The sequence below is a fragment of the Pan troglodytes genome, chromosome 1 (genome assembly GCF_028858775.2).
Source record: "Pan troglodytes isolate AG18354 chromosome 1, NHGRI_mPanTro3-v2.0_pri, whole genome shotgun sequence".
In the NCBI taxonomy this organism is placed as follows: Eukaryota; Metazoa; Chordata; class Mammalia; order Primates; family Hominidae; genus Pan; species Pan troglodytes.
This window is the reverse complement of record NC_072398.2, coordinates 11,764,725-11,791,237: the sequence shown is the minus strand read 5'-3', so window position 1 is coordinate 11,791,237 and position 26,513 is coordinate 11,764,725. Positions and strand designations below refer to the sequence as shown.

Below are 26,513 nucleotides of genomic sequence, written 5' to 3'. Positions count from 1 at the left end.
AAAATACATAGGGACCATTTAGAAAATTAAGAGTCATTTAACCAGCTGCATAATCTCAGGAAAAGTCCCTCTGAGACCTGGGTACTGGGTCTTAACCTCTGTTCGCAGGCAGACCTAGATAATGGTCAAGAGTGACATACGCCCCCTGGAAACATTCCGTAAGCTAAAACTGCCTCTTTCAGTAGGTTTAGGAAGAAGATGTCGATGGTGTCAGTAGGGTTTGTATAAAAGATAATGGAGATTTTAAGACACTTGGATAAGGAATTAGTTTCAAACAGAAATATAAACTTAAGAACTAGAGAGATGTCAAGTATATTCTGGGAATAGCAATTATTCCAGAGTGATTGGGGGAAAATGGAGGAAAAGGTGGAAAGTAGACAAGAGAAAGATCCTCAGTGCCATTCCCGTGGGCCGGCTTCTATTCTGAGGTTGTTAGGAAGGGATGTGGGGATCAGAGTGGAATAGTTAGTTCTCTTTTAAAATAATAACTCTGTTAGGCAAGGAGAACTTAGATTAGAGGTAGGGAGAATCTGAGTCACGGAAATGAAATGCAGTAATTCATGTGACAAAATCCAAGAACTTAGCCCAGAGAATGCCATCAGAATGGAGAGGTTTACTTGCATCATCGACATTTAGATAAAAGTGATGGGTTTAGGGGAGAACTAGATACAGGCTGTGAGAGAAGGTATCAAATCCAGCGCCATCTTTTTTTCTGCCTCAGGGGAAGACAGCTGGAGCTAAGGATTGCGGGAGATGGTACATGTTTGCTATGAAAGATGGAGTTAAACTTTGGTTACAGATGAGTACAGTCTATGAAACGTCAAGTAGGAAATTGGGATGTCTGAGTCTTTAACTTAACAAAACTTGGGATGGGTGCAAATTCTAAGTGTAAGGGGGATATTTAAAGGAATGGGGTCTATCATATGTTCATCAGATGGAGAGGGAGGAGCTGGGATTAGATGTGTTTGTCGACTGGGCATGGCCTTATGAAAGCTGTAAAGCCCTGGAATAGCCTAATCAGGCAGGAGGCTGAGGATGGATTCCTACAGAATGCTGATGTTTAGGATGTGGGCAGAGAAATAAGAGTCAGCAAGAGAGTCACAGTGATAGTTTATTAGGGAACCAGGGAAGTTAGTCATTGAAGTCAAAGGATTGGGTTGTGGATATGTTAAATGCTATGGTGTGTTTATTTGGAGTTAGAGCTTGTAAGAGACCATGCCAGAGTCTTTGGATCCTCAGTCCCTGATTTGTTAAATGGAAGACAGACTAAGTGTTTCTTAGAGCTCTTTCGGCTGTATCTACAGACACTGTAGAGCTTTGTGGTTAAGGTAATGGACTCTAGAACCAGACATATCTGGGATTGGGGTTCTGCTCTGCCACTTACCAGTTGTGTGACTCATGTAGGTGACATAGTTTCTTTAAACATTAGTTTCCCCTCCTTGTAAAATGCAGCTTAAATATTATCTCCTATTTTATGGGGCTATTGAAAAGACTAAATAAGAAAATACACGTAAAATACTTGGTGCATATTGAGAAATCAACACATTTATTGTTGTTGTTATTATTTAGTCTGTTGCTATTATTTAGTCTGAAGAGGCAGCATTTAGCCAGATATGATTGAAAAGTTTGAGGGACTCTGGGCATATGGATGACAGAATGGCAGAGCATAGACTTTGTAGGAAGAGAGGCCAGACTGGATCCAAGAGGATCCTTTCGATGGCTAGTTATGATTGCAGAGAAATCTAGGGGACATTTCAAAGATATTTTAATCATGTTCTGGACCCACTCTCCCTTTGCATATATGTTGAAGCCTGCCCCTCCTTTCCAAATACTCTTCTTGATTTCATGTTGATAATTTCGGTTCAACTTATTCTTAGTATGTAATTAGACCAGCCTATCAGGACTCTTGGTAGGTAGTGATGGTGGTAAGAACATGTTTGTTTGTGTCCCTTTTTATAGCATATTTACATGGGTGAAATTAGATTAAAATAGATGTCAGATTATGACTCGAGGGAGAAAATGAGTCAGCAGTAGGCAGCATGGAGCTGAAGGGATGTTGCTTAAGAAAAAACTATTTGTGTTGGTTATACTGGGATTGAGCAATTATTTGAATAGAATGATAAAAATAATTCCTTGAATTTCACAATTATATAGCACTTCATTATTTCTAAATCTTGTTGATACCATTGTTTAGAAAATTTTCAACCTCCCTCTGTTATTTCCCTAGGTCATTGTAAGGAACTTGGGGGAGGCAAAGGATAGCTCACTCCGGAAGCAGCCTTTATTTATTTGTTATCAGTCTGTACTGGGGGAGACATGCATAATGATGATCTAAAAATATACTTTTTTCATTCATTAAACAAAGAAGTAAAAGTAATTTGATTTTTGCACAGTGACATGAAAGCTAGAGAAGGTCCTGGGAAATATGTAAAAAAAAATTTTTACCTTATTATTCTTTCCTGTAATTATGATCTGGCTATACTCATTAATTGTATGCTGTTGTTAACGTTAAATAACTAAAGTCCAATTTACTTTGTTAGGAGACATAGTGGAAACTATTAAGGAGATGGCCAGAAAAGATGTTTACTTCTGAGTGATTTAGGAATAGTCTGGTCATAAATGCTGTGTTTCTACATGGATTTATCCACCTCTTCCTGCTTTGTTCTATTGACAGTTATTTAATATACATAACTGTAATTGTAGCTATTGAAAATCCACCTCAATAATGGGTTTTATGATTCTGGATATCAGTAGAGTTACCTTTACCTTCCTCTTCACATTTAGATATGTATGTGTATGTGGTTACCTATTCATTCTCCTAAAGAATGTTAATAAAGCTCTTAGAATGAAGAGCATATAGAGCTATTCAATTAAGAACAACTGAATTGGAGATGATGCCTATCAGAGTTAAACTAAATATTTATCTTTTTCTCACGCTTCCTGCCCATTTTGCTTTTATGGATTGAATCCTGACGTGTTCATGAAATACAGCATCATTATTGTTTTAAGTTACTTGCGATTTTTTCCCAAAAGACAAATCGCTCTAAAATGACTAGTAGACAACTTGTCTAAACAACAACGAAAATAGTAAAAATATAACCTATAGTAGTTGTGAGCAGTCAGGTACAAGGGAGAGAGCTCATTAGTATTAACTATAGTGTCGTAACTTTTTAGTTCTTATTAAACTCTTCAATTAGTGAGATAGAATGAGTTAAAGAGAAGCAAGTCTGGTAGTTGGGAAGGGATGTGTCAGTATCCCTTGTCAATCATGTTTTAATTATTGCTTTAAAAATAGGCTTTTGCACAACAGGGTAACTACAGCCAACAATAAATTTATTGTACATTAAAAAATAACTAAAAGAGTGTAACTGGATTGTTTATAACACAAAGGATCAATGCCTGAAGTGATGGATCCCTCATTTACCCTGAAGTGATTATTATGCATAGTATGCCTGAATCAAGGCATCTCATGTACCCCATAAATATATATACCTACTACATACCCACAAACATTAAAAATAAAAACTTAAATAGGCTTTCACTCTGGAGGCTTGACATTTGACTACTAAATTTTATTTCAAGCCTGACATATTTTATGTGGAGAGTATTTTCTGTTCTAGATTTTGTTTCTAGATTGCATCTCATTATTTCCATCCAAAATTTTATGTGAATATAATAAAATATCAACAAAGGCATTTCCTTTATGTGCACATAGATTTATTTATGGATTTGATATGCACTATGTGAATAAACTGTGCATACTTTTATATTGATACATTTTAAAATGGATGCATTGGGGAAGATTATTTGGGGCCTTTAGTTTGGAAATCTATTAAGGAAACATTGTTTGAAAAGCATTATTTATGTTAAAAACAGGTTTGCAATGTCGAAACTTTTTATTGATTCAATAAGAATGTGTAGAATGACTATGATTTTCTGGGTGCTGGGGCTATAGTAGTATACAAAAAGTTACAAAGTTTATTTTCTCAAGAAGTTTACATTCTAGTGGGCATATGCGGCAATAAATACGTTTATTTCTAAATGCATACACTTACCCACATATACAGAGATGAAATGCATTAGGTGATGATAAGAGCTAAGGAGAAAAATAATGCATGGAAGGGGATGGAGAGTGTTCATGTGTGTGGTATGTTTTGTGGGGTGGTATGACGGAGAGGTGGGGAGAGAAGGAGAGAAAGCTTGTTCTTCTTCCACCTTATCTGGCATTGCTCTTGGCATATGCTTGCTGTGTCTTGTTACTTTCAAATGCAGGCCAATTAAGTCATAGTTTCTGACAGTATCTGGAAATAAATGCTACATTTGCTTCCCAAAATGTGACTCAGCAGGAAAAAGCTATGCCATGTGTATGCATGACAAGATTTTTACCTCCATGCCCCCTTTTAATATTATGATGATTTAATGAGCTTTAGTTGTAAATAATTGATAAGGCATGAGATGGATTGGATATAATGAATTAAATGTCTCTCCATCTGGCTTAGAAAGAGATGCATAGTTTATATCTGTGTGCACAACTGGATGACTGATATCCTTGTGAGGATATTTGTATGCCTTTGGCCACCACCTAGGAGGAAGCTCTTAAAGCTATTCTGTTGTTCTCCAATCAAGGATAAAGTTTAACCTATGAGGGCTTTTCTTCTTTTTCTCTATCTTCAGGTCCTGCATATATCTTTTCAGCCTGGAACTGAGAATTAGATGAGTTAGCTAAACAGTCTTGATGGAATAGTCAGTACATAAAGGAGAGCTACTTTCTGCTCTTTGCCTCTTCTCCTCTGGGAGAGATTCACTTTTTACCCCAAACTTAAACTCCTTGCTGATTGCAGAGAGTGCAGTAGCTGCTGTAGCTTGTCACGTGTTCTGGAAGCCTGACTTGGTCTAGAGCTGCACTCTCAAGGCAAGGACTGGGTAAAATGATTGCTTCAAAAACGTGGGCTTCTTACACAAGATTAAAAACATTCATAGGAATTTGAGCTGTTGGATCTTGGCAAAAATGAAAATCAATGAGACATTTGATGCATTTAGAGTATATGAATAGAAAAACCGACAATAGATTAAAATCAACATTATACAAAAAAACTCTCGATGATTTTCTCAATTAAAATTTAAGAACATGACTTGTCTACACTGGGTTTATTAACTTAATCTATGTGTAAGCAATATCTTTCAGAAGAAAAAAAGAAAGAGAAGCATCTTCTTTTGTAAATTTCCAGATGCCTTTATGGTTGTATTGTGTTCTGCAAAGCAATGGTAACAACATGTATTTTGTTGTTTTTCTGCTCTAGTCCTACCTACATGATTCTTTCAATGGTGATTCAAAGTGTAAGCTATTGTTGTTTCAAATCTGTGCTGATTCATTTACATTTTATGCAGAGGTGTCATCTCAAAACATACCTGTTTTCCCTTGTGCAGCAACTTGAATAGAGCTATTGTGGCAAACTGAGCCCCTGAATAAACAAGTAATGCTTCTTGGGATGCTGGTTAGGCAAGTACTTCTTGATTTGTTACTAGGAAGAGACTCCTGACAGCTGCTTTAGCACCTGCCTGCAGCTCAGCTGCTTAGCCACATGCTCCCAAAGGTACCAGCAGCAGAAATTCTCCTATGAAAATGTGTCAACTGAAACGCTTATAATTTCACTCTGAAATAACCTTTTAAGACTGGATCTGCTTTTCAATCACCTCAACTCAATTCTTTTAATATTTATTGAGGGACTTGTATAGCCCAGACATTTTTGGCATGTGCTGGGTATGAAAACATGTCTGAGGCCCTGCCACTATCTTTCTGGAACTCACCGTCTGTATTAGTCTGTTCTCACACTGCTATAAAGAAATACCTGAAACTGGGTAATGTATAAAGACAAGAGTCTTCACTGGCTCACACTTCTGCAGGCTCTATAGGCTGGGGAGGCCTCAGAAAACTTACAATCATGGCAGAAGGCGAATGGGAAGGAGGCATGTTTTACATGGCTGGAGGAGGAGCAAGAGAGCAAAGGGGAATTGCTACACAGTTTTAACAACCAGATCTCGTGAGAACTCACTATCACAAGGATAGCAAGGGGAAAATCTGCCCCCATGATCCAGTCACCTCCTATGAGTCCCCTCCTCCAACACTGGGGATTATAATTCAATGTGAGGTTTGGGCGGGGACACAAATCCAAACCATATCACCATCTTTTAAGATCTCAACAACACTATATTCAGGATGAAGTGAATGTTAATCTGGGAGAAGCCATTTATAATTTTGGTAAAACTTAGATGGTAGAAAACATATTTTACCATTCAACCATGTGAGAAAGATCAGCCAAGTCTTTGTTGACCTTTGATTTTGAAGGATATTTTTGTCAGCCTATAAAGTTAACAAAAAAGCTTTGCTTTTCACTAATTAGTTTGAACCTGCTATTCAATATCAACTCTAAATGGGAATTGCAGGTGAGTAATTGTGGGTGACTGTAACTATTTTTCAGACGATTCCTACATGCATTTTAAATACGAGGGTCTAGTCATACACGAACACAACCAAACTTGATTGAGGACACGTCCGCTAGTAGGACTGTCTTTTTTTTTTTTTTTTTTTTTTTTTTTGAGACAGAGTCTCGCTTTCTTCCCCAGGCTGGAGTGCAGTGGCGCGATCTCTGCTCACTGCAAGCTCTGCCTCCTGGGTTCACGCCATTCTCCTGCCTCAGCCTCCCAAGTAGCTGGGACTACAGGCACCCACCACCACGCCTGGCTAATTTTTTGTATTTTTAGTAGAGATGGGGTTTCACCGTGTTAGCCAGGATGGTCTTGATCTCCTGAACTCGTGATGCGCCCGCCTCGGTGTCCCAAAGTGCTGGGATTACAGGCATGAGCCACCACGCCCGGCCAGGACTATCTTTAACTTCCCCACACTTTCACTTCCCGCATCCCATAGTGCCACTGATCACACGTGTTGGTCTGCATATTCATCTCTTCCATTCAGTTTTCAGCCAGGGCTGTGCCATTCATTTCTTGCATACCTTTTGCATGGTGAGGTATATATGGGAATCTGCATACGGATGCTATTGTTTCGTATTTGTGAAAGAAAGAAACGGAGAAAAAATAACTCTTGCACTTTAATGTAAGTTTGGTTAAGGATGGCTGTATAGAGAATCACCCTTGGTTGTGAGGTCCCCCATTTATATAATTTTGACAATTCCTGAAGGATTGTTATCTGCCAGCAATTAGGGGCGGGGAAAGAAAGCCATCTTAATAAATCAGCATAACAACCTGAGTGAGTAGAAAACATTTTGAGGACTATGAATGACTCCAGTATGCTTGGCTAAGTCATCTATATTGAAAATGCCTTGATTTCAAGTGAGTAACTCTACATACGTGAAGAGTCTCTGGACCAATAGAATAGGAATCTGAACATTGATAACAGTGATTTAAAACAAAAGCATTTTTGGGGTTGTGGATATCTTTGAGAATCTAATATATGCTACAGATTCTTCCATAGAGAATTTGCATACTTGCCAACATGCACAATTTTTGTGATGTTAAATTATGTTTTCTCCCACTATTTTCTCTTATTTCTTCCCATTTAAGCAGCCAGCAGTCCCTGTGTTTCTTTGCCTGAGGGGAGGTTTGAGACTTGGCAGAAAGCTCAAGTTTTCTGCAAGGCATCTCTCTTCCTGACTTTCAGTCCCCAAAGACTAAATCTAAGGCATTTGTTATGCTTAATGTCTTGAACAGAAAGGAAAGAGGGATTGCTTCAGACAGAAAAAGGAGACGTTTTCCCCAGACTTAAAAGACATTCACATGGATCAACTGGACTTCCAAACATACACAAAAGAGAACCTGGGCCTAAACTTCACATTTTATATCAAATCTAATTCCAAATAGATCACAGACTTAAATATGAAGCACATACTTTTAGGAAAACAAACATAAAAGTTTTAAGGGAAAAAAATCAGAAAAAAATCTTTGGGATCATAGAGTTCTTAAACTTGACACCAAAAGTATGTCTATAAAAGAAAAAATTAGGCTGGACGCAGTGGCTCACACCTGTAATCCCATCACTTTGAGAGACTGAGACAGGTGGATCACTTGAGGTCAGGAGTTCAAGACCAGCCTGGCCAACATGGCAAAACCCTGTCTCTATTAAAAAATACACAAATTAGCCAGCTGCTTGGGTGGCTGAGACAGGAGACTCGCTTGAACGCAGGAGGTGGAGATTGCAGTGAGCTGAGGTCATGCCACTGCACTCTGGCCTGCCTGACAGAGCGAGACTGTTTCAAAAAAAAAAAAAAAAGAAAGAAAAGAAAAAATGATAAATTGTGTTAACAGAGAAGACAAAAATCTATGAAATATTTTACAGAGGTTGATTCTAAGCCGATATGAGTGACTGAAGCCCAGGGAAAAACACAAACTCAAGAAGCCTTGAGTAAATGGTCCCGAGGCCGTTATGTCACGACTATGTTTTATACAGTCTAGGGAAGTAGAAGTTACAGGCCAAGTCATAAGTGAATACATGGAGGTGATATACATCGGCCTTGCCTAAAAAGGTGGGATATCTTAAAATGGCAGCTTACAGGTCATAAGTGGGTTCAAAGATTATTTAATCTGCAACTTGTTAAAGGAGCAATGCTTTGCCTAAAAACTTTGAGTCAGCAGAAAGTAATGTTTAAGGAAGTCTGTTAACCAGTACCCTGGGTCTGAGTGACCTGCAGGGGTAGGGGACTTAACACTTGTATGGCCTGGCCTTACACCCTGTTTATAATTTGGTATCTTTTTTTTTTTTTTTTTTGAGACGGAGTCTTGCTCTGTCACCCAGGCTGGAGTGCAGTGGCGCCATCTCGGCTCACTGCAAGCTCCACCTCCCAGGTTCACGCCATTCCCCTGCCTCAGCCTCCCGAGTAGCTGGGACTACAGGCACCCACCACCACATCTGGCTAATTTTTTGTATTTTTAGTAGAGACAGGGTTTCACCATGTTAGCCAGGATGGTCTCGATCTCCTGACCTCGTGATCCACCCGCCTCAGCCTCCCAAAGTGCTGGGATTACAGGCATGAGCCACTGCACCTGGTCTATAATTTGGTATCTTGTTGTCATGAAGAGTCTGTTCTGTCAGTCTTCTGAGATCTATTTTAACATGAATGCCGGCCAGTCATTGTGTCTAGACTCCAAAAGGAAGGGAGATAATGAAATGTGTCTAACCTCTTGTCTCATCATGGCCAGAACTCAGTTTTTCAGGTTTCTCTGGGGTCCTCTCAGCCAAGAGAGGAACTGCTCAGTCAGCTGGGGGGCTTGGTATCTTATTTTTATTTCACAATTGAATCTCATCAACAGGAGAAAGTGTGTTTTGCTCTGTAAAAATCCACGTGGAGAGGGTAAAAAGACAAGCTACAGACTGAGAGAAAAGATTTGCAAACCATATCTGATAAAGGACTAGTATCTAAAATACATAAAGAATCAACAGTAAAATACAAACAATTCAATTAGAAAACAGGCAAAAACCATGACAGCTATTTGTCAAAGATGACAAACAGATTGTAAATAAGCACATAGAAATATGTTCAGCATTATGACCCATTATAGAAATGCAAATTAAGACCACAATGAGATAACACTGTATGCTTATCAGAATGACTCAAACAAAAATATTGACAGCCACGTGCTGGTGAGAATGCAGAGAAACTGTCATATATTGCTTGTAAAATGGTGCAGCCACTCTGGAAAACATTTTGGCAGTTTCTTAAAAAACTGAACCTGCATGACCATGTGGCTTAGCAATAGTACTCCTGGGCATTTATCCTAAAGAATGAAAACTGTTTTCACACAAAAACTTGTACACAAATACTTGGTGTAGAGCAACTTTATTTGTAATAATCGAAACATGGAATCAGCTGTGGTATGTCCATAGCGTGGGATACTACTCAGCAGTGAGATGGAATGGTCTATTGAAACGCACAACCACCTGGCTGTACATGGTGGTTCACACCTGTAATCCCAGCATTTTGGGAGGCCAAAGTTGGTGAATCACTTGAGGTCAGGAGTTCAAGACCAGCCCAACCAACATGGTAAAACCCTGTCTCTATTAAAAATGCAAAAAATTAGCTGGGCGTGGTGGCACATGCCTGTAATACCAGTTACCCAGGAGCCTTAGGCAGTAGAATCACTTGAACTCAGGAGGTGGAGGTTGCAGTGAGCTGAGATCATGCCACTTCACTCCGGCCTGGGCAACAGAGTGAGTCTCTGTCTCAAAAAAACATAAAAAATAAAAACTGAACACACAGCAACCTCAATGAATCTCCAGGCAATTATGCTGAAGGGAAAATATCAATCCCCAAAGGTTGCATACTGTGCGATTCCATTTTCATAACATTTTTAAATGATAAAATTTTAGGAATGGAGGACAGATTATAGGCCATCAGATGTTAGGGAAACAGGGGAGGGAAATGAGAGGGAGGTGGATGTAGATATAAAAGGGCAACTTGAAGGAACTTTGTGGCGTAGGATCTTGCCTGTGATGGTGAACCCAGTGTTGGATATAAAATACTCCAGGAATAAATGCTCAGTGCCATGAAGTAAAACCAGCTCTCAGGAAAAAGTTTAATGCTCTCAGCAAGGCAATCTGCTTCTGCAGAAGGGTGTCACTCACATCAATCAAGTTCGCAAGTGCACACAGAACAAAGGAGACCAGGGGGTTTTTATCCTTAACGCAGCCCCTATCTCTGTGTCACTCCCCCATGGGCTAGGGTTGGACCGCACAATCTGAGCTGACTCCATTGGCTACTTGTACATATTTTCCTAAATATAGTGGGGGAGGGGAGGGGAGGTACAGAAGTGGAGTGTGTGAGACGTGCAGTTTCGGGGGAACAATGGGTATAGGTAACCAAGCGAACAGATGTGAGTTATTGATTAGAGCTGATGGGAAGGGGGTAGGGTGTTTACGGTAACTAGGGGCAAGGAAGAACAAAAAAGTTGAGTTTGAGAACAAAGGATAAAGAAGTTAACAGGCTAAACCCTTTGAAGAGAAACTCAGAAAGATTTATTGTGTCTTACACCAGGATCTTACACAAATGATAAAATGGTTTAGAACTTACACACACACACACACACACACAAATGAATACAAGTAAAATTGGAAAAATCTAGTAAGTTTGGGAGATTGTATCAAAATCAAAATCTTTGTTGAAAAACTGTAGTTGTCAAACTATTACTATAGAGGAAACTAGACAAAATGTTCAAGGGATTTTTATTATTTGTTACAACTGCATATGACCAGAGTGATCTCAATTTTTTAAGGCATTCATAGAGACTGGACAAAGAGCAAAGATTTCTGGGGTCCCCTTTCGGGATACCAAGCACTCAGCTCCCGACAGCCTTCTCCTCCGCATTCCATCCTGGCCTCTAAGGAGGTGGCAAGAGGTCAGAAGGGAATGACTGTGGAGATTTTTACTTTAGCACAATGTCCTGTGTCTCCCAGGTGGATAAAAAGCAGTGGCCCTCAGACTGGAAGGGGGCATGTAAAGAGAGACCCTGAATATAGGAGATCTAGCAAGCAAATTGGTCCTGCCCAATATCTGATATTAAGGTACTGCTTTACCAAGAATGATTAGGGCTTGATTTCCTCACTATCCTGACCGGAGGGAGACTCAAAGTTGGAAATAGTTATATTTTAAAGATAATTTTTAAATGTTATATTCATAATAATAGTAGACATTATTTATAATAATTGTTGACATTATTTCACACCAACCTCCCCGCTCCCACTGAGAAAAACTAATAAAGGTAGACACTCTCCTTTCCCCCGAAAGTGGAGAGTGAACAAAGCAGTGAAGATGTAGTATTGGGTCATAGTCCCAAAAAGGAAGGAGATCAGGGAAATGAATTTAGTGTTTGGAGCAGCCTCTTCTCTCTAGGCAGTTGCAATGTCTGAAGGGCTTAGAAGTGAAGCACAACTGTTAGAAGAATCATAGGATGGAAATGGATCAAAAATTGTACAAATCTCCCTAAAGAAGAGGCGTGTTTGGTGGGACCTCAAAGAACTGTATCCCTAAAATAATTGTGATCCAGAAATAGACCAGACCTTACAAGTATTGAAACTCAGCATCAAATAATATTAATTGCCATTTGGGATTTGCCATAAGACAATATGAGATTACTATGGCCCTCGTCTGTCAATTCTGCAAGAAGCAAAAGTAAACCTTTAGGGAGAAAATTACATATAAAACTCAAATTGCCTGTATAATTTTATATATACAATGTCTGATAATCAAAATTAAACAGGCTATTTTGTTTCAGCACCAACTAGCATACTGCGGTATATTTCCGACACTAACCACCTGGAGTTAGCACAGACTGCACAAGTTATGGGCTCAGTTTTCTCCAAAACTGCCCCTATCTCAGATACCAATCACAAATGCTATCCCCAGACCACTTGCGGTTCTGACCAACTGGCTATACATTTAGAGGTTCCCATAATCCCGTTAGATTCAATAACTCACTAGAATGACTCACAGAACACAGATGTTATACTTAGGCTTGCAGTTTTATTATAAAGGCTACACATCAGACCAACTAAATGAAGAGATCCATAGGATGAGGTCTGGGAGGGTCCTGAATGCAGAGCTTCTCGTTCCCTGTGGAATTAGGATATTTTACCCTCTTAGCACATAAATGTGTTCACTATCCAGGATGCTTCCTTGAGCTTCAGTGCCCAGAATGTTTGAGTGCAGTTTTATTATGTAAGAATGATGCATTCGATCATAGGCTGCATGATGGAATTCAATCTCTAGCATCCTTCCTATCCCTAGATGTTGTGCTGGATCAAACCTCTACCCCTTTAATCGTGTGGTTTATCTTTCCATCATGGCCAGCTCCCATCTTGAAGCTATTTAGGGGCCCACCATGAACCACGTCATTAGCATAAACTGAGGTGTGATGTAACGGGCTCATGAATAACAGAGCCACTTCTATTCACTTGGAAAATTCCAAGGGTGTACTGTCTTCCAGGAATGAAGGACAAAGATCAGCCTACTTCCTTATTATCAAACATGGGCACAGAAGATGATAGGACTTGACTAAAGATCAAGAGCATATACATAGTACTGAAAAAGGCACATAGATATTAGACACACAGATGATGGAGTTTAATTAAAAATATTTATGATTATCTGGTGGGGTACAGTGTTTCTATAATCCCAACACTTTGGGAAGCCAAGGCAAGAAGATCACTTGGGCCCAGGAGTTCGAGACCTGCCTGGGCAACATAAAGAGGCCTTGTCTCTGCAAAAAAAAAAAAAGTTTTTTAATTAGCTGGGTATGGCAAGTGGAGAGCTGAGTATAGCAAGCATGGAGGAGAGCTTGAGCCCAGGAATTCAAAGCTGCAGTGAGATATGATTGTATCACTGCACTCCAGTCTGGGTGGCAGAGCAAGACCCTATCTCTTAAAAAAAAAAGAAAAAAAAATATATGTATGATTATTATGTTCTAAGAATTAAAAGATGCAACAATTTAGTAGAGAACTGGAAACTATAAAAAATGATCATATAGACATTCTAAAACTAAAAAATAAATAACTTAGAAACAATGGATAGATTTAATATCAGCTTAGAACTAGCTGAAAAGAGAATTGGTGAACTGGAAATCAGATCAGAAGACTATTCAGACTAAAACACTGACAGTCAAAAGATTGGGAAACAGGCTGGGCTTGGTGTCACACACCTGTCATCCCAGCACTTTGGGAGGATACCTTGAACTCAGGAGTTTGATACCAGCCTGGACAACATAGTGAGATTTCATCCCTACAAAAATATTGAAAAGCCAAATGTGGTGGTGCATGCCTATAGTCCCTGAGACTCAGGAGGCTGAAGCAGGGGGATGGTTTGAGGCCAGGACATCAAGGCTGCAGTGAGCCATGCTTTCACCGCTGTACTCCAGCCTGCCCAATAGAGTAAGACTCTGTCTCCACCCTCCTTCCCCCCAAAAAAGATTGGGAAATATAGAAAAGAACAAAAAAGATGGTAAATGATATTATAGATGGTCTATCCTACATGCATGTAATTGGAGTCCCAAAATGAAAGGACAAGGGTGGGAGAGAGGAAGCAGCCAAGGAGAGAGGAAAGATGGATGGAGGGAGACAAAGAGAACTCACAGGTGCATGGAGTAAAGGAAGTATTTAATACAATTGCTTGAAAGTTCTCCAAAATTGACTAACTATATTAAGCTACTGATTCAAGAAAAACTATGACCCCTAAATAAGACAAATCAGATCACAGGTATGCACATCAGAGGAAAACTGCTGAAAAGTAAACACAAAATGAAACTCTTAAAAACAGAAAGCAAAAAGATATAGTACCTTTAAAGGGGCAAGAGTAAGATTTGCAGTTGATTTCAACTCAGAAACAATTGGAGACATGGGATGTAAGCTTAAAAGTGCTTAAAGAAAATATCTGGCAATCTAAAATTTTATATCCGGTAACACAGTGATACTTTATTTAATTTACTTTGGGACAGGGCCTTGCTCCAGCTAGAGTGCAGTGGTGTGATCATGGTTCACTGCAGCCTCAACCCCCTGGCCTCAAGCAATCCTTGATTCTCCCACCTTGGTCTCCTGAGTAGCTGGGACTATATGCGTGTGCCACCATGCCTGGCTAATGTTTAAATTTTTTGTAAAGACAGTATCCCACTATGTTGCCCAGGGTGGTCTTGAACTTCTGATCTTAACCAATCCCCCCTCCTTGGCCTCCCAAAGTGCTGGGATTGCAGGCATGAGCTCCTGCACCCAGACCTAGTGATACTTTTAGACAAAGTTGAGGGAATTCATCAACACCAGACTCACATTAAGGAAATACCAAAAAGAGTTTCTTTGAGTAGAAGAAAACTATCTCATATGTAACTTTGGAGGTATAGAAACGGAAAAAAAGCCACAGCAAGATAAATACGAGAGTTAAATCAGAGGATACTGAGTAAATAAAATAATGATAATGATGATTATAAAAACAGCAAAAACATCTTGGATTTTAAAACCATACAGAACAGGCTGTTTGTGGTGGCCCACATCTGTAAACCCAGCAGTTTGGGAGACTCAAGTGGGTGGATTGCTCCAGTCTAGGAGTTCAAGACCAGCCTGGGAAACATGGCGAAACCCCATCTCTACAAAAAATACAAAAATTAGCCAGGCCTGGTGGCATGCACCTGTAGTTCTACATAATCGGGAGGCTGAGGTGGGAGGATTGCTGGAGCCTGGGAGGTTGAGGCTGTAATGAGCTGTGATTGCAGCACTGCTACTGCACTCCAGCTGTGGTGACAGAGGGAGACCCTGTCTCAAAACAAAAAAATATAGAGAACAACTCATTACAACACTGGCACATGAGTCAAGGGGAAAGTAACTTGAACTAAATGGTGGTTCTTGCATGGTCTGGAAAGTGGTAAAGTTACTAGTTAGATCCTGTTATAATAAGCCAAGAATACATATTGTAATCTGTAATCACTGCAAACATAGTAAAAGAATGCAAAATTAAAGGAGAAACCATAAAAATATAATAGTAATACTTAATCCACAAGAAAGCAGGAAATGAGAATAAGAAACCTGGAGTAGGACAAATATTAAGAAGACCAAATTCTGATGTGGCCTCGAGATTCTCACCCCAGCTATACACATCCTGTATATAATTCCTCCCTTTTTGTGTGATGGGACTGGGTATATGATGGACTTCATTCCCATGACTAGATTACATTGACAAAGCTGAAAGAATGTTGCAAATGTAATTATGGCCCCTAATCAGTTGACTTTACGTTAATTGAAAGGGAGATTCTCCCAGGGTAGTCCTGAAGTCTTAGCTTCAAGGTGTGTGAGATTCTTCTGCCATGATTGATGAAGTGAGCTGCTGTGTTTTGAGAGGGACTGTTTAGGAGACTGTATTGCAAAGTTGCTGAGAGCCCTCTCCAGCTGTCAGAGCGCAATGAAATAAGGCCTTCAGTCATAAAACTTCAAGGCACTGAATTCTGGGAACCACCGGTGAGCTCCTATAAGGGCCTGAGCTCCAGGTGGGAACCCAGCCCCAACCAACACTTTGATTTCAGCCTATGAGACCCTGAGCAGGGAACCCAGCTACATCATGCCTAGACTTCCAACCTACGGAATGGTAGAATAAGAAATGGTGGTGTTTCTCCGCCATGAAGTCAGGGGTAATTGATTACACAGGAATAGACTACCAAAACATTCTGTGTGACAGACATCACCTTGGGAATGAGGACATATAGTAAAGGACTGACCCTAAATTGTAGAGATGAGGAGCATCTAGCAAAGGATGCAACTGCCAGTGATGTAGGAGGAAAACCTGGAAAGAGTGGTGTCCTGGAGTCAAAGCATAAGATTGCCAAGGGCAGTGGGGTGATCAACTATGTCAAATGCAGTTCTCCCCTCAAATATATCCACAAATGGAATGCCCTTGAAACAAAATGTTTTCATTCTTTTCTTTCTTATAGCCTCAACGATGACCTTTGTGAATTACTGTCAAGTCTAATCCACAGACTCATTCTCCTGAACTTCTATCCTAAATGTTCAAGTTCTTATTGCGTATGTCTGCATGAATTTCACTTGAGACAGCAATTCAAATATATCAACCTTAATTTAATTCCGTCAGAGATGTTTTCCTTCTTACAGTCCATAACTTGGTTATGTATACCAGTCTACTATGCTCAAAACTTTGCCTTGACTTTTCTTTTACCTTTTATGAAACAAGAGAAAGAAGGATTTTAAGTCCTATTGATTTTATTGCTAAATTTTTTCTCTATTAGACTTGCTTTTGTCTTGCTGATGTCAATTTTAAGCGTGCACCTTCCTGTTTACTGTGATTTGAGGGTTCTGTTGTGCTGTTGCTTTCAGATTAATATCCAAAGTCTTTATCTTTAACTCCTTTTTATCCTTTAACTCCTTTTTATCCTTGTGGATTTGTGACCACCATTCAGAAAAGTAGGTGAAAAAACTTTCTTAACTTTATCTCTTCATCCCACCATCAACCACTGAGGTATTCTTGCACTTTGAATATGGCAGCATTCTACTTCACGATTCTGCAGCCTTTCTACTCTCACTGCCACGCTGTCATTCCTCATATCCTCATTCTTTTCTTTGCATGCTGAATTCTTACTCAGCTCCAGGAATGAACCCAAATTTCTCCCTCATGAAAACTCTGCAGAGCTCTTCTTGACAATTTATGTCCTTTCATCCCCTTCCCTTCCCTTCCCTTCCCTTCCCTTCCCTTCCCTTCCCTTCCCTCCCTTCCCCTCCGCTCCCCTTCCCTTCCCTCCCCTCCCCTCCCCCATCTCTTTATGTGTAGTTTCCCCATACTACTACCTAGGCTAGTTTTTGGTGTTCGTGTCTTTCTTACCATGTCAAACTGTACATTCGTGGATACAGGAACTTTGGTGTTTTATATTTCTTTTTCCTAAAATATATACCTATGTGTCTAGAATATGAATGGTAAACAATTAGTGTTTGTTTTTGGCTAAATACAATTATATTTCTATATACTGTTGTTTTTACGAAAGAATAGAAAGATAATAGTTCTTCATATTATTTACTTTTGCAACATTTACACATACACATTTGTAGCTCTCCATCCTTCTCTTTTAAAGAGAATAATCCAAGTTTAATTGAGATAGCCTGGTGTTATTTTGTATATTCTGGAGAAAAAATGCCCTAAAAACTACCTCCTTTTTTCCCTGTAATATATTCCTAATATATTTTTATTACTATATTAATATTTGTTGAGCTAGAATACCTAATGATTTTTAAAAAATTAATAGACTTTATTATACACTTTTAGGTTTACAGGAAAATTGAGCAGAAAGCACAGAGAATTCTCCCTCACCAGTTTTCTTGTTATTAACATCTTGTATTAGTATGGTACTCTTGTTATAAATGATAAAGTAATACTGACACATTATTCTTAATTCTCTAAATTAGGCTTACTCAGTGTTGTACATTCTATAGACTTTGACTAATAACATGTATCCACAATTGCAGTATCACACACAATAATTTCACAGCTCTCAAAATTCCCTGTTCCCCATTTATTCCTTCTTCCCTCCCCTGAACTCCTGAAAAAATATTTATTTTACTGTCTCCATAGTTCTGCTTTACTCAGAATGTTAAATAGTTGGAATCATATAGTTAATGATTCCAAACTGGCTTCTTTCACTTAGCAATCTGCATATATGGCCCCTCTATATCTTTTCATGACTTGATAGCTGATTTCTTTACATCACTGAAAAACATTCCAATGGTTGTGTTACAGCTTATTCACATTTTGGCTGCTTCCAAGTTGTGGTAATTAAAAGCTACTATTAATATTTACATGCAAGTTTTGTATAGACCTAATTTATTTGGGTAAATATCAAGAAGCACAATTGGTGAATCCTATGGTAAGAGTATGTTTAGCTTTTTAAGAAACTGCAAAACTGTCTTCCAAAGTGGCTGTATCATTTTGTATTCTCACCAGCAACGAATGGGAATCCTCTCCAGCATTTAATGTTGCAGTATTCCAGGTTTTGGCCATTGTAACATATGAATAGTGATACCTCAAGTTGCAAATGTTGACATATGACATTGAGCATCTTTTTATATGCTTATTTGTCATCTGTATATCTTTGATGAGATGTCTTAGATCTTTTGGTGATTTTTAAATTGTGATTGATTTTTTTTTTTTTTAATTGAGACGGAGTCTGGCTCTGTTGCTCAGGCTGGAGTGCAGTGGCATGATCTCGGCTTACTGCAAGCTCCACATCCTGGGTTCACGCCATTCTCCTGCCTCAGCCTCCAGAGTAGCTATGACTACAGGTGCCCACCACCATGCCCGGCTAATTTTTTGTGTTTTTAGTAGAGATGGGGTTTCACCGTGTTAGCCAGGATGGTCTTGATCTCCTGACCTCGTGATCCACCTGCCTCGGCCTCCCAAAGTGCTGGGATTACAGGCATGAGCCACTGCACCTGGCCAAATTGTTGTTGAATTTTAAGAGTTCTTTACATATTTCGGATGCCAGTCCTTTCCCAGATATGCGTTTGCAAATATTGTCTTTCAGTCTCTGGCTTGTCTTTTTATTCTCTTAATAGTGTTTTCTTGCAGATCAGAGGTTTTTAATTTTAATGAAGCCCAACTTACCAATTTTTTATTTCATGAATTGTGCTCTTGATATCTAAAACATCATTGTCAAATGCAAGAACATCTAGATTTTCTCTTATGGTATTTTCCAGCAGTTTTATAGTTCTCTGTGTTATATTTAGGCCTATGGTTCATTTTGACCTAAATTTAGTGGAAGGTGTCAGGTGTGTTCTAGATTAGTTTTTCTACACATGTGTATAAAGTTGTTCCAGCACTGTTTGTTGAAAAGACTATATTTTCTCCATTGTATTAGGTCTGTGATCCATTTTGAGTTAATTTTTGTGAAGGGCGTGGTCTGTGTCTAGATTCTTTATATATATATATATATATGGATATCCAGTCTTTTCAGTACTATTTGGGGAGAATGTCCATTGACTTACTGATTCTTTGTTAGAGATCAATGTGCTATATTTGTGTGGGTCTATTTCTAGGTTCTCTATTCTGTTCCACTGACCTGTTTGTCTATTCTTTCACCAATACCACACTGTGTTGAATACTGTAGCTTTATAGTAAGTCCTGAAATCAGGTAGTGTCAGTCTCCCAACTTCGTTTTTCTCCTTCAATATTGTGTTGGCTCTTCTATGTCTTTCACTTCTCATATAAACTTTAGAATCAGTTTGTTAATATCTACAAAATAACTTGCTGGGATTTTGACTGTGATTGCTTTGAAACTATAGATCAAATTGGGAAGAACTGACGTCTTGAAATATTGAGTCTTCCTATCCATGAACATGGAATAGCTCTCAATTTATTTAGATTTTGTTTGACTTTTTAAATCAGAATTTTGTAGTTGTCCTTATTTAGATTTTGTACATATTTTGTTAGATTTGTATTTCAGCATTTAATTTTTTGGTATTAATATAAATAATATTTTTACTTTAAATACGTGTTGTTCATTGCTGGTATAGAAGAAATTGATTTTTGTGTATTAATGTCCTGAAACTTTCCTATAATTGTCTATTAGTTTCAGGAGATTTTTGTTGTTATTCTTGATTCTTTGAGATTGGGGTAAATAATCATGTCATCTATGAAGAAAAAGTTTTATTTCTTCCTTCTCAGTCTGTATACATTTAATTTCCTTTTCTTATGTTATTGCATTATCTAGAACTTCTGCTACAGTCTTGAGTAGTAGTGGTGAAGAGAACATTCTTGATTTGGTCCTGATATAGAAGCAACAAGTTTCTTATGATTGAGTATGGTGTTGGCTGTAGGTATTTTTTGTAGATGTTCTTTATCAACTTGAGGAAGTTCCCTTCTATTCCTCATTGGCTGAGAATTTGTATTATTAATAGACACTGGATTTTGTCAAATACTTTTTCTTCATCTATTGATATGATCAATGATTTTTTTCTTTAGCATGTTGATATGATGGATTATACTATGGTTCAGTGATATCTTAATTACCTTATGTATACAAAAGGAGAAAATATTCATTTTTGCTATCATACTTGTATTCAAACAGCACATTCCTTTTGAAATAAAAAACAGTGATTTCTAGAAATACCTGTTATGACATTTATAATATATTTTGTTTATATTATGAAATAACTACTGATTTTTGAAGGGAGAATTGAATTCTGTGGTATATCACAGAAATTCTATGGTATATTCATTGAAAGTTGAGTTTGGATAAATGAAGTAGTATTTTATTACTTCCCTGCATTGCAGTAACTAAAATACATTGATATGGCTTCTTCTTTGTCCCTATTATATTCTACAGAAACATGTAATTATAATATGAATTGGCAAGGAAATCTTCAGAGCCTGGTAAACTGTTTTCTCTACTTTTAACATATGTAATGGATTCATGATCAAAATTTGATGTGACTGATTGAACTGTCTTTTATTATTATTTACCTCTTCTGGTGTTCAGTATTTGTTATATACTTTACCCTTTTTCTTGACAAAAAATGAAACCAGAATGTTATGTATTCAGAAAATAGGACTCTGAATAGTTCTGTATCATTTCCCCATTGCTCTAAAGTCATGGTAAATGTAAAAAAGAGAGAAATAAAGTTGACTTAGAGCCCCTCTCAAAGTGTCCATGATACTGTAGTAATAATAGACTATGTAAGCTATTCAGCATTACTGCACTAACCTTGTCAGGGCTTTGTTATGTTGAAGAAACAAAAGTAGATTGAAAAATGCCCCAGCTCTTCTTTCATGTGGCTTTTTTGGATAAGCCAAGTGCTCTGAAGCTCTGTGAATTTGTCTATATTTCTCTTAAGGGCAAAAAAGATCTGTCACAATGTAGATATGAATTCTAGATTTAGAAATGTTATTCAAGATAGATAAGGTAAGACATTTCTTTCAATTTATGAAAGACCCTAGACCCTGGATTTTATCCAGCTAGCTTTCTCTGAGATTAAAATGACCAATAATATGGGTAGAGTATTCTAGATCTAAGGTCAACCAATCAAGGCAGTAGGTCAAATCCAGCCCACTGCCTTTTTTTGTAAATAAAATTTTATTGTTACACAGCCATCCTATTTTTAAAAACATATTGTCTATGTTTGCTTTTGTATGATAATAACAGAATTAAATAATGAGACAGAGACCATATGGCTCGCAAAACCAAAAATATTTACTAACTGGCCCTTTACAGAAAAAGTAGGTCTGCTCCTGTTTTAAACCACCCTTTCATGGTGGCAATGAAAGTCATAGTGGTGGGTGTCGAGTCCAACAGTTATCGAGACAGTGGATCCCTGTGCTGGAGCTACAGGGAGGGTGACAAAGCAGGTGACTTCAGAAGAGGATTTAAATAAGAGAGAAGGTAGGAAAAGAAGTGTTCTTTTAATCTATATAATGTATGCATTCTTTTCAGAGCTTGAATTTTTTATAGTGTCATTTTACAAGTGTATTGCAATGCATACACAATAGAATATTATACAACCTTTAAAAAGAAGGCAATCCTGTCATTTGCAACAACATGGATGAACCTGGAAGACATTATGCTAAGTGAAATAAGCCAGGCACAGAAAGACAAATACTGCATGATTTTACTCATGTGTGGAATTCAAATTCATGGAAGGAGAGAGTAGAATGGTGGTAGCTAGAGGTCACCTCCAGTGACTGCAGCCCTAGCTAACAACTTGACTGCAACCTCACAAGAGACTCCAAGGCAGACAGCAAGCAAGAAGCACCTAGTTAAGATACACTGTATTCCTGACCCATAGAAACAGTATAAAATAATGTGTTTATTATTTTTTTAAAAAAGAATGCTGAGATCCTGCCACTGAATTGCAGGAGGAGGCTAGCACTGAAGTGACTGATTTATGATGAAGCTATTAATAGGTAGGCTTCATTTCCTAGTTACGTTGTCCCAAGCGATTTTATAATTTAGGGACTTTGAATATCAACAAGTGTATAATATGATTGATTTAGCAACAATCCATTCAATTCAGGCAAAATATTATTGAATCTTAACTCCCTATATGGAAGGATTGAATATAAATTATGACCATAATCATGGTCATGATCATCACCATCACCATCTGCATCCTCAGAGCTGACATTTGTTGTGCAAGGACTTTTCCAAGTGGTCTACGTGGGTTATATTACTCATTCATTCTTCACAGTAACCCAGTAAAAATTATTCCCATTTTACATATGAAGAAAATGAGGCAGAGAGGTCAACAGCTTGCACAAGTTCACACAAAGAAGTGACATCTTAAGAAAGTTAATAACAATCAAATGTGAAAGTAAGTCATCAACTTTTAGTTGCCCTGCAGAACAAGCAAGAGAGTAACTGTGATGTCATTGGTTGACAGAGCCCTGTGGCAGCACTCACAATGAAAGGAAGTGGTTTCCTTGCAGGTTGGAGGTGTCGCTTACAATGTGCAATCTTTCATTAATAATGTATTTTATGATTCTGTACTAAAGTCCACTAATTAGAATTGTGTGCCCTATAAAATTTTATTGTAAATATATGCCCAACTGTCAAGCTATGAAGAACTCGTAAGGATTTGTGCTTTTATTAATATGCTAATGCTAGTCTTTTCTGGGCCTTAGATTCTAAAGATGAGCTATCCTAGCTGTCAAAGTGCCTGCTTTTTACCGAGAAACAAGTGGCTTGACAACTGAGATAAGACTCAAATTGTGTTTTATAGCCAAAAATACAAAAACAACTAATTTTATATCAGTGGACAATATTATAATACTTATGAGCAGCGGAATTGATGGTTTAATGGGAAGAATTTGTACTTAGAATAACCTTAAAGGGCCTCTTCAGGCAGTTTTATGCGATCAGCCTGAAATATGAGTTCCTAAATGAAATGTATTATATTGTGGGATAATGTGTTATGTAGGCATAACTTACAGCCTTAAGTCTGGAATTTTTCAAAGTACTGTTGAACAAGCTCATACTGCTGGTTATTATATGTGCATATTTTTAACATTCCTATTCAGTGAAATTACAGTGACTTTGACTTTGTCTGGTTTATGAGATTAAAGTTTTTAAACAAAATTCTGTTCAAAATAATAACAATGTCCAGTTCTTTTAGCACATACTCTTTTTCTCGGTAGCTGTAACACTGTTTTAGTACATTGCAAAAACAGTCTCCAGTTAACAAAGAGCTGCATGAGCTCTTTTGTATTTTCATATCCATCGACCTTCCTGAATTCTGGCATCCTTCCTGCCATTTGCATTAAAATCCCTTGTGATGATTACCTCAAAAGGTGCTGCTGCTATCAGTCTGTGTAATTTCTTAGAGAATCTTTCTCCCTTTTCAGTCATCCAGCTGGAAAGGGCATTTGCTCTGAGTATAATCGTTTATTTGTATGAGTTCAAAGTTGGTAATACATTTGGTAAACTTGTTGGTCTTTAGAACAATTGTCCTCCTAGACTCTGATTTGATACTTGAAATGCATTGCAGGGAAAAGGGACAATCCCTTAATGGAGCAGGTGTATTCCTCTAGGTGGGCTGATTTCTAAATAAGTTTGAGTGTCCTTAAAGTCCTTTATGAAGGACTGAAATTCCTATTTATTTAAGATCTTGATATTGTGGTGCCAATTTTCAGTCTGAAACAGCCCACGAAGACTTGATTAGACAACCACTGACGCTCTGCACATGCCGTGTAATTTACGTAGGGAACTATGTAATAGCAAAGATTCCCCGCCTGGCAATAAATAATCAAAAGAAGTCATCAGATTCTCTATACCTGCCAGTGAAACTTTTAAAAAAATATGAAGAGGAACAATTCAGGGCACAAGAACCTTCAAGATAGAGCTAAAAATATTTCAGGTAGGAAGGAGGATTCAACTTTCCTTTTGACTTTATATTTGTCATGTAAAATTTTAATAAAAATACCATTAGATTTTTATAAAAGATCATTGTTAAATTCAAAAGGTAAAGTTGTCAAAGTAAACCATTTGCGTGATAATTCTTCACTTTATTGTATAAATCCATATAATTTTACAAAGATATATTATTCATGCTATTTGTATCTTAGAGACCTTTTAAAAATGTTTTGAACTTAATTTCTGTATACCTTATTACCTTATGTAATTGTTCCTCTAACGTAATTAATGCTAATAGTTCGATGTTCATTATTTGACAACTTTCTCCATGCTCATACAGATATATGTTCACATATATACATATATGATAGATTTTTAGTGATAACTTGCACAGAAAATGTACATACTTTACACTCTTGCATCTTATTGAACAGTATATCATGGAGTTTCTTCCTCTATTTTCTGTTGGTTTATTTTGTTCTCTATATGTCTTCAGGCAATTCTTTATTTACATGTTTTATTTAATAATTAAAGGATTGCAGATTAAAAGTGTTCAAAGTTTACCTGTGAATCATAGACTTGTTAAGAAGTGCTTTTCTCTTCATTATATTCTAGATAGAGTATAATTTTATTTCCCTCTTTGACCCATGAATTATTTAGAAGTTTCTTCATTTTCCAAGTTGTCAATTTCTTTTCTTTTCAGTATTTGTTTCTAATTTTTTTGTTTATGATCAGAAAATACGATGAGTGAAAGTCTTTAAAAATCTGATAACATTTTCTTTGTGGTCAAGTAAAAGACCCTTATTAAAGGTCAAATGTGTTTAAAAAGCTGTGTCTTTGTGTGAGTGTGTCTATTTATATATGTGTGTATACACACACAGACGTGCACAATGTCTATATTTTGTCATTCAGTCTTACTTAATCAGTCTGAGTGTTATCTGTGCATTGGACTTTTTAAAGCTTTCCAGGTGATTCTAATATACAACCAAGGTTAAGTATGTTGCCAAAATGAAATAATGGGTCTAGTCAAGTGGTTCTCAAAATATGGACCATCAACATCACCTGGGAATTTGTTGGAACTGCAGATTCTTGGGCCTCACCCTAAGATGTGGTCACTCAGAAACTCTGGGGATGGGTCCAGCAATCTCTTTTTAAAAAATTATTTTAATTAGCACATAATTGTACATATTATGGGGTAGAATATGATATATGGCACAAAATTATTTTTAATTGGCACATAATTGTACATATTTATGGGGTACAATATGATATTTCAATACATACACACAGTATAGAATGATCAAATCAGCCGTTGGCATGTATATCAATGCAAACATTTATAATTTCTTTATGTTGGGAACATTCAAAATCCTCTCTTCTAGCTATTTGAAAATATATGATAAGTTGTTAACTATGGTCATGCTATAGTGCTATCAAATACTAGAACCTGTCTCTCCGATCTACTTGTAATTTTTAAATGACATTCTGTCATTCTTAGCAACATGGTTGAGCCTAGAGGATGTATGTTAAGTGAGATAAGCAATCTGGGTCTTAACAAGCCCTCAAAGGGAGAGGATTCTACCTCACTGAAGACTTGAGAGCCGCTTACCTATGTCAGTGGCTCTACACTGAGGGTGATTTTGTCCCCAAAGGGACATCTGACAATGTCAGAGAACTCTTTTGGTTGTCACAGCCGGTGGGAGGCTACTGGTGGCATTTAGTTGGTAGAGGGCAGGGTTGTAAACATCCTGCCCTGCACAGGACAGCCCAAAAGAGAACCACGCAGCCCCAAACATCAACGGTGCTGCTGTGGAGTAACTTACCTAGACTGTACTTTCCAAGGCTTGGCTTCCCATTGCAACCAGCGAGAAAGTTTTTTAAAGTCCTGACTCCAGATCTGTTTAATGTCATTGGTGAGGGTGCACATAAGGATTTCTAAAAACTATCCATGTGAGTACTTTATGCAGTGAAAGTTGAAAATCACTGCTGTGGACACTGGTTATTGATGGCAAAAACTGCAATAACTTTTGCACCAACTTACTACCTAAAACTCTTAGGTCCTAATGGATGGATTAGGGTGATCCCAAACTAACTGATTAAATTTTATCTAAAGAAATAGACAATTATGTACC

General features: G+C 37.8%; 1 protein-coding gene across 22 annotated transcripts in view; it reads left to right on the top strand.

Annotated features, from left to right (window-relative positions):
• The window catches only part of RYR2 (ryanodine receptor 2), a 788,912-nt gene that overhangs the window by 339,356 nt on the left and 423,043 nt on the right, over positions 1–26,513 (top strand). The window lies entirely within an intron of this gene.